We start from the raw sequence: 9,946 nt of genomic DNA on the forward strand, positions 1-9,946 counted from the left end.
CAATCATCTGGCACCTGGCCCGAGCACCACGAGCGCTTGTAAAGCCATGCCAAGGGCCCTGCCATAACCCCTGCTAGCTCCCTCAACACCTTGGGGTGGAGAGCATCTGGACCTGCTGATTTGAACACATCCAGCCCCCCCAGAAGCTCTTTAACCCGGTCCTCCCCAATCTGAGGTCTGGAGGCGTTCCCCTTGAGTCCGTCTAGCATCACGGTGGGGAAGTCCCGGTCCCTACACAAGAAAATGGAGGTGAAGAATTGGTTAAAGAGGTCTACTTTCTCCTCTGGTGCAACCACCAGATTGCCCAGCATACCTTGCAGGGGCCCCACATTTTCTGGTGCCTTCTTCATCCTCCCTATATATTTGAAAAAGGACTTTTTATTATCTTTGATCTTGGATGCTAGTCTTAGCTCTATGTCTGCCTTAGCTTTCCTGACAGCCCCCTACAGGCCCAAGCAGAGGAGGTATACTCCTTTTTGGAGATAGCACCCCCCTTCCACTGGGTGTACACTGTCTTTTTGGCAATCAGGCATTCCCGGATGCCTTTGGTGATCCAGGGGGGCTTTTGGTGACTTATGATTTGTATTTGTACTTTAAAAATGAATGAAATAGATACAGAAGAAGAAATGAGCTCTAACATTAGTGAAAGAGAATTGGCTTACCCTGTCCCTTTTAGTATTCTTGATATCTAGGAATGGATTTCATCTTAACTCCAAATTAAAAAATGGTTGACTGTCTCTTAGTTTGCTGGAATTTTTGTTTAGATTTTTGGCAGGGAATTCCCTCCCCTATTTTTAAATGTAAAAGTACTATTATAACACCAACTGTGAAGGAATATTTTTGCTGTTTTTTGTTTGTTTAAATAAATAGTGTCAAATGCAATGTTTCCTCTAAGGTCTGGTGGTCCGTGAGCAGCTTAGAGGGAACACTGATGCCTGCTGTGTTTGCTGGAAGTCCTCAAGCTAGGCACCTCCAGGAAGAAAGGCTGTCTAGGAAGCCAGCTACTGGGCTTCTCCTCCTAAGGGATGGGACTTATAGCTCAGAAGCCTGGCTGTATGCACTGTTGCTGCCTTCTAGTCACCTTGCTACTGCTTTCCTGAGCTCCCAGGATCAGGCGCAGGGAGAAGGAGGAAGAAAATGTGTGGCAGCCTGGGAACCCGGGGAATCTTTTGTCTAGCTGCAGCCTATGCTTAGGCAGGTTTCTCTCTCTCCAGCACAGCATTGGAGAGAAAGCAGCTGCAAAGATTCCCGCCCCCACCTTCCCTCCCATTCCAGTAAGCCTGGAGCTGATGATGAACATTACAGGACTTGGTAGGTCAGCCTGTGGGCTGGGTGCAGCTCTGAGGCAGAGCTCATGTGAACCTTGGTAAAACATGAATCCTGAAGAGCTGCCTCCCACCTCCCCAGAACCAGCTGCATGTGACCATGCCTCTGCCATCACATTCTGCTCGGCACAGGCTACCTGGGCTCCTGTCTTGCTCCATCTGGAGCAGCCAGGCAGTCTCCCGAGCCAAAACCTGCCAAGAGGGCTCACATCTTCCTACTAGGACTGTCAGAAACTCATAACCATCACCTGTAACTCCCCCCCACCCCCACAGCCAGCCATGGGATCAGGCACCTTCAAACTGGCAATCCTAACTGGGAGTGCATGGGTATCTCAGTATGGCCACCTCTTATGACTTCTGCAGCAGCCTGTAGCCAGGGCGGGGCAAGTGCATGGCATTACAAAGTTAGTGCACTGCAAGATTTTTTCTTGTGATCACACGTAAGAGCAGCTTTGAGGGAACCTTGATCAAATGTAAATCCGTAAACTGTTGTATGAAGAAGAGTTTAGGCTGAGAGCTTCTTGGCCTCTGTGGGCATCAATACACATGCTTTGGGTGGCATGTTTTAATTAGAGCAGCCCTCAGGCACCCTCCTGCACTTCAAAATGGTGGTGGGGCCACCATTTTGAAATACAGGAGTGCAGAATACACATGATGATGAGGCTGCTGGAGCATTCTAAATGTAACGTGTTGGAGCAGGTGTCCTGCATATGTACAGGCACCCTATGAGATCTTACCCTCAAAATCATCTGTAGCCTTCCTCAGGCTTATGCCTCCACATTGCTAGTAAAACATGGCTGCTTGTCACAGAGCAATTAGGTTCCCTACTCCTTTTAAAGAGGGGAAACTGCTAGGGAAGAGCCCTAGCAGTGAGTAAAGAGCCCCAGCTGCTGGTTTCCAGGGCAACCAGAGTTAGCTGGTGACCTGCACCTGCCAGTGGTCAGCTGACTGGAAGGGGCAGGGCCTGGCTCACATTTAAACCCCAGGGCTGGGGCCAGGCTGGCAGTTCTCTGCTAGCAGCCAAGGAAGAAGGAGCTCTGCCAGAGCAAGCAAAGGGGAGAAGCCTGACTGCATGAGCAGCTCCTGATTGCTGTTATGGGGTGGAGAATTCACTGGTAGTGATTGGATGATGTTTTAGCCGGACAGCTTAGATTTTGTGTTATAGCCCAGGGGCTTGTGTTTTGTGTTTGCTGTTTAAATCTGGAGGTTTGGGTAAGGCTATCAGGGGTTGGAGGAGGCCTCATAGGGGAGCCACGGCAGTGTGGAGACCCCAGCCCCAGAGAGGGGGGCAGTGTTGATGAATACCCAGTGAGGTGCAGAGCAAGACAAGGCCATGGAGAGTCCAGGGAGGACAAAGAGGCCAGAGTAGAATAAGGCCCAGACTAAATGATGTGAGTACCATCTGTGAGGCTTGGGCTGTGGTGTAGGGGAGAAAAGTGATAGGCAGATAGTGACTGCTTAGATCGGGGCAGTAAATGTGCAGCCTCCTGCTTAATTAACTTCTTCTAATTAATCAATTAACAACAAAGCATGGTAGGCAAGAAGGTGGGCAGTTGGCTCATAACAGGTGGGTGGGGTCACCAGTGGACAGACCCCAAAGGGGTGCACCTGTCACACTCCTCCATGCGCCTTTCCCTACCCTATGATGCTTGCTGTCATCTCCCCACACATGAACATACTTCCCACCTCTGTAAGTAAATACTATTAACCTTGGCCCCATCTTCTCCTTCAGGCTTCCAGGGCCAAAGAACTGGAGCAATGAGGGTGCTTTGTGGAGAAGTTCTAGTTCTAGTCCCTAGTACCGGTACTGTTTATGCGTTTTTATCTAAGGATAATTAATCAAAATAGTGAATGAGAACTCTCTGAGAAAAGGACCAGAAGCCAGGATGCTCCCTACCAAGGACATTCAATTAATTTATAAAATAATGCTCCCTCTTGCTTACCTTTTCTCTGTCCCCATGAATCTTGTATTCTTAGCTTCACAGAAGCCTACTTGGAACAGGAGGTGTGAAGAACTACTCCAACCTAGCCTATATTCTTGTGTTAAGAAAATGCTTCTCATATATGGGAGATGTAGGTTTAACCCCCATCAGGCTAGGGGAAGCCTAGAATAAACTCTCCTAATTCCTGGGCAGAACTCTACTTTAAACCACTGTCATACCTATGTTGTTCTCAAAAGACCATGGAGTTAAGCTTATAGATTGATAAAACATGTTTATTCAGAGAGCAGTACCTTGCCTACAGTTCTGCTGTTTCCTCCTGCAATCCAAGGGCCAATGTAACAACTTACATTTACAACTCTTAAAGATATCCACAAATCTTCTCCCTTTACATGTAGCATGTCCCCATATAATACTAACATTGGCAATTTAGTTCAACCCATAGTTAAAGCACATTTAAACAGGTTTCTATTAGTCTTTGTGTTAGCTTTTTAGCTGTAAGTGACCTTCTCAGTTTCTCTGCATTCTTAGTCCTTATTGATTCAGCTCTTGTTTGGTTTCCTTGTTCTCTTCTTCCCTTTATGAGCTATAAGTATTATCTGTTTCTTCTTAACACCTGTGCTTCTGGTGTGACAGTTTTATAGGCTCTAGGAGCTACTTGTTGGGGAAACTAGTGCTTTTTGTTTCCACATTCATGTATCTGAAATAAGCACCACTTATTTGTGGTAACTCCCTGGAACACTTACCATAGTACTGTTTTTGTTTGAGTTTGTAAATTTTTAAAAACTGTTTTCATGTCTTGCTTTTCATTCTGATAAGCATCATCCACAAGGTTTGGCAGCCTGGTTTTGAGTTTGCTGTTAAACAGCATTTCTGCCATCCTTGTTTCATGGGTGTTGCCCTGTAATTTAAGAGTGACAGGTAAACATCAGTATTTGAATCTGTAGCATTTTTTCAACATTTTCTTCACTATTTATACTCCATTTTCCACCAGACCATTGGATTGTGGGTATTTAGGACTTGAAGGGCTGTGATGGAATCCATATTTGTTTGCGAACTCTTGCAAATCAAGACAGTTGAACTGAGGTGAGTTACCTCTTATCACAATCTCCACAGTCTGTAGAATCTTATGATTAGCAAAAATTGATATGATGTGAGTTATGACTTGGTTTGCTGTTGTGCTTTTGAGCAGTGAAATTTCAGGATAGTGAGAATAATAATCCAGTACTAATACATAATTTTTTCCTACTTGTATTTATGTCAATGTCCACTTGATACCATGGTGTTATGGGCTCCTCCATGACCATTATGGGATCTTTTCTTTGTGCTAATCTGTATTGTAGGCACATTGTACAAGCCTTTATGCCATCTTCTATATTTATTAGGGGTGTGTGAAACAGGCCATATTCGATTCAGGCCGAATCCAAATCTGAATCGGGGACAGTGATTCGATTCATTGATTCAGATCACTGTCCTGACTTGATGTGGCTAAATCCAAATCTGAAGACTTGATGCTGATTTGGAGTATCAGCGATTTGGCCATAGAAAAAGCTTTAAATGTTTTTTCTACATACTTCGAGGTACCAGGCATGACTCATGAATACTACGATGCTGGGGCAGGATGCTGGGGAAGGATGGAGCATCCAACAGGAGTGCTCCCCCACCCCATCCCCCCATGCTCTGTGGTGAATCCGGAAGTGGACTGGAAGTAGTTCCAGTCCTCTTCTGGGTCCATCAGGGAGCATGCTTGGGGGGGGCCCTCTGAACCTCCCAGCTCAGCAATCAGCCACAGTGGGGGCCCCAGGTGCTCCCCCCAGACCCAGGAGGCACCAGCTTCTGAGCCAGGGGGGGCATTGGGGCACCCCCAGCGTGCTACCCAGTGAGCCTGGAAGTGCATCAGAAGTGCTTCTGGTCCACTTCTAAGTCTGCTGCCAAGTGTGCTGGGGAGCTTCCCGCACTGCTATGAGATGCTTCATCCGCCTCACATCGCAGCACTTCTGAGCCACCTGCTACCTTGAGGTATGTAGAAAAACCATTTAAAACTGTGTCTATGTCTGAATCTCTGAATCTTTCCAAATCCCTCTGAATCAATTTGGAGGGTTCCAATTCAATTCAGAGAGATTTTGGAGATTCAGCCGCCAAATCGGGCTGATTCTCCACCAAATTGAATCAGGAACTGAAGCGTCACACAACCCTATTATTTATGTTGGGCCAGATTTGGATTCCCCCCCTTGCTCTTCTTTTGCATTTTCAATGCCTAGACGCCCCTCATGTATTCTGTTTTAACATGTCTTTCTTTAGCACTGATGGAACAAGCCCCTGAACAAATGCCATTCAGTACTGACAGCTCTTCCTTGAACTGAGAGTAGGGACTAGGTATATGTTTTCCAGGCCAACCAGGACAAATAGCTCTTATCACTTTTTGCAATGCAATATCCTGAGAAGTAGCAGCAGCTTATTGCAGAAGCTACACATTTTAACTGAGATAGGAATCACTCTTTTAATTGGATGAACATGTACTATGTCTAAATCTGGAATTCTGTCACTTTCAGTTGCATCTTATGCTCTAGACAACATATCTGCAATAAATAGATTTTTATTTTTTTTCCTGGTGTGTACTCTATGTCTAGATCATACATTTGCAGCTGATAGAAAAGTCTCTGTAATCTGGGTGGCATGTCTGATAACCAGGGACCCCATTTTCTCTGACTAAAAATAGCAAATTCTCTGATTTTAAAACCTGTGATTTAATATTAAAGGTCCCCCAAATCCCACCCCCCCACTGCTGCTGCCCCTCACATATCCTCCACAGCCACCTCAAACCTTGTGAATGCCCTTCACTACCCCACAACAGCCCTCCACATGTGCACAAACACTGACATCCACCCCAGCAGGTAAGTGTGTCTAGGGGGGAAGGACAGGGCAGGGAAAGGGAAAGTGCTGAGGGGGAGCAGAGCCAGGGGGTGAGAGCAGGGGTGCCCCATGTGGGCTGCAAATACACTGGCTGGCCTGATGGGAGGGGAGGGGGGTTTGCACACAGTGGCTGCTACCGCAACTCTGCTACAACTCTTCCCATGGCTGGCTGCATGACTTCGCGGGCAAGCAGCATGGGGCATGGCAGTGGAAGTGTGGTGGCAGCTGCTGCTTGCAGGCTGCACACATACCACCCAGCTGATGGGGGAAGGAAGGGAGAGGGGCAGTAGTTTCCACTGCACCACTGCTTGTGCCCTGTGGCCAGCTCTATAGCTCCATAGTGGTGCAGGGTGGTAATTTGTGGTGGCTGTGTGCTAGCCAGAGGGCAGAAGCTGCACATGGTGGCCACCACCACTGCTCCTTGCCTGTGGAGCCATGCCTGCTCAGAGGTGGCTGCCATGTGTGAGTCCCCCATCCATGGGCATGGTTTCTTAGACAAGTGGCAGTGCAAAGTGGTGGCAGCCACTGTGTGTGAAACCCAATGCATCCCACTGGCTGGCATGCAGCTGGTACCACCACTATTCCATGCCAGCACTGCCACTTGTCTGAGGAGCTGTGCCTGTAGATGAGGTGGTGGAGCTCATATGTAGCAACCGCGGCTGCCACTGCACTGCTGCTGCCACCATACAGCCAGCTGCAAAGCTCCATGGGCATGGCTCTGAGGTGGCAGCTGCAGTGTGGGGTGGTGGTAGTGGTAGCTGTGTGCTGGCCAGTAGGGGGCAGAGGTTTGGCATGTGGCAGCTGCCACTGTGGGCACAGCTCCACAGGCAAGTGACAGCTGTGGTGGTCACCATGTGTGAGCTCCCCCCGCTCCCCAGCTGGCACATAGCTACCACCCATCAGTGTCACTGCCAGCACAGAGCCAAGTGGCTAGCTGCAGGGCAGCAGCAGCAGTGTGGTGGCAGCCACTGCATACAAGCCACCCCCTCTGCCTTGCCAGCCAGGCAGTACATGTACAGTCTGCACATGGTGGCCACTGCCGCTGCCGCAGCCTGAACCACTTGCCCACAAAGCCATGAGGCTAACCATGGGAAGGTAGTGGCAGTGCAGTGGTGGCCACTGTGTGTAAACCCACCTGCTGGCTGGCCAGTGCACGTATGGGCCACAGAGGGGCACCCATGCTCTTGGGAGTGGGTTGAGGTGGGAGGCAGGGAGGTGCTGCAGTGTGCTGCCTGGGGCTGGCAGTGCCCAGCCCTGCCCCACAACCCCTAACCCCACTTATCTCCAGGCTCCAAGGGCAAAGGGCGAGCCTGAGCCCAGCCTTGGCTGACTCAGAGGTTTGGGCCCCACTCTTCCCCATCTCCCTCCCTTCCCAGGCAGGGCTGGGGGTTTCCCTTCCTTTCTGCAGTCAGTTCTTGCAAGCTGGAACTGTGGCAGCCTGCAAGAGCTCTTTGCAAAAGTGGAGAATCTGCCCTTTTCTCTGGTAAAAAAGGAAATCTGCATTTTCTCTGATTTTTAAAAACAGGGAATCCATGTTTTTTTTTCCTCCATTTTTCTGTGGGAAACAGAAAACCCGGATCCCTGTTGATTAACCCTTTCTTTGCTATAATTACCAAAGGTTTATGATCAGTTTCAGCTACCACAGGATTCTCATAGATGAATATGATATTCAGCCATATACCAGAGCTAAACTTCCTTTCTCAATTTTGTGGATTAGACACAATGACTTGGAGAGTGCCCTAGATGCATATGCTGCTGATCTCCGGTTATCCCCATGTGTTTTTTTTTTTTTTTTTTTTTTTAAGCAAAGCTGCTCCGATGCCTTCTTTAGAAGCATCTGTTGACAATTTAATGGGCCTTATAGGGTGACAGTATTTTTAGTACCAGAGCTTTCATTATTTTTTTCCTTCAAGATTTTAATTTCAGCTTCATCTTCGTGTTCCCATATCCGCTGAGCGTTTATTTTGTAGGAGTGATCTAAGGTGCTTCGTCTGCTCTTCTAAATTAAGTAGATATTTCCCTATAAAACTAATCATTCTCAGTAACCTTTGCACACCTTCCTTATCTGTAGGGCGTGGCATGTTTGAAATGGCTTTAACCCTTGCAGGATTGATTTGCACCCCTTTTTCTTGGAGAGCCTTTCTCTCAGATATGTTATTTTTTTGACCCTGGATTTGCATCTTTAGTTGTTCAGTTGCCAACCTGCTCTGTGAGCTCTTTCTAATGCTTTTCTTAGCCTCAAGTCATGTTCTTCCATAGTATTTCCCCAACCAAATCCATCATCAATATAAGCCATAGTTCAATCAAGACCATCAAAAATGTGTTGCACCTTTCTGTGAAATACTTCAGATGCAGAACACAGTACAAAAGGAAGACAACAAAAGCAATAGCTTCCAAATGGCGTGTTGAAGGTACATAATCTATTGCTATTCTTTTCTAGGGGAACTTGCCAAAACCCAGAAACAGCATTCAAAGTGAAGAAATATTTAGTTTCTGCAATGTTGCCAAAAACCTCTTCCTTAGTGGGAATGGAAAAATGTGTCTGGATCCTAAGCAAATGAACAGGTGCATCAGAAAAGAAGCAATTTCAAGGATCCATCTTTTTTTTCTATTATGACGAGTGAATTGAACCCAAGCAGTTGGTTGCTCTATTTTCTTTCTAATATGTCCATTTTTACTAATCTGTCTTTTTCAGTTTCCCTTGGTACAAGGGGAACATTTCTTGGAGCATGTACGGCAGGAGTATTTTGGTTATCTTAATTCTATCCTGTACTTAATTGACAATTTCCCTGTGCCTTGAAAAACATCTTTAAACACTTCTATGTTCTTGCTTTCTAGTCCCTCAATGGCATCTGTTATCTTAATCAAACCTAGAGTGTTACATGTTGGCAACCCAATCATTGGTACTGGCTTTCCCAGGACTGTTACAAACTGATATTTTTTTACTAAATTATCTTTGTATCTGATATGCAGTGCGCAGACACCCTTGGTTGCAATCATGTTCCCATTATATACTCTACATCTCACTTTCTTATTCTCATAGTACACAGGTTTAGTTTGTTTTTTTTAAAAATGTATTCTGGTATTACATTGACCTGTGCCCCTGTATCTAATTTAAAAGTTACCATTAGTCCATTTGGTGTCCAGGGTGCCAGTGAGGAATTCTTCCTTTTCCTCATTGCATAGAGCATGTATGTGCTGTTTCTTGTGTGGTACATCCTGCTCCTTTTTGCAAACTTGCCAAGCGATTGAATCTTTTTCACTTTTATTGCAGTGCTTATCAAATGCAGGGCATTGCATGGGTTTGTGGTAACCCCCAAAGTATCTGCAGCTGACCATTGTCTATTCATGCAATTATCTTCGGCCTCTGCTTGCCTGCTTCATAGTGAGGGTCTCCTGGTTTTTTCCTTCAGCTTCTGCAGTATGGCATTTGTCATCCCAGCTTCTTGGCACATCCTCCTTTTTCCAAATTAAGCTAAGGATCCTCTAGTGGTCTCTTCCTGAGGCTTATATCCAATACTATATAGAATCTGATCATAGACTCCTTTAGGTCTCCAGAGTTGTATGTCTGGCTCAGCAGTCTGAGGTCTTTGACAAATTCCTTTATTGTCTCATTCTTTCTGGTGTCTCCTGTGGTAATTACACTATTTAACGGCTTCATTCTGTTTAGGTATATACTGTTTCTCAACCTTTTTTTATTACTATGCCATAGCTTTTCTGCTCCACTTCTGACAGTTGTAGGTTATTATAAAGAGAGAGAGTTTCTAG

At 46.4% G+C, this 9,946-nt stretch overlaps 1 long non-coding RNA gene across 1 annotated transcript in view; it reads left to right on the forward strand.

The window, feature by feature from the left end:
• Positions 1 to 9,946, forward strand: part of LOC109324601 — a 19,421-nt gene that overhangs the window by 2,524 nt on the left and 6,951 nt on the right. Inside the window, exon 2 of the long non-coding RNA XR_002104967.1 lies at positions 6,393 to 6,396. This is a non-coding gene — a long non-coding RNA (uncharacterized LOC109324601). The remainder of the gene's footprint in view (positions 1 to 6,392; positions 6,397 to 9,946) is intronic.

This window comes from Crocodylus porosus, unplaced genomic scaffold, assembly GCF_001723895.1.
Source record: "Crocodylus porosus isolate Cpor-Errol unplaced genomic scaffold, CroPor_comp1, whole genome shotgun sequence".
Lineage (NCBI taxonomy): Eukaryota > Metazoa > Chordata > Crocodylia > Crocodylidae > Crocodylus > Crocodylus porosus.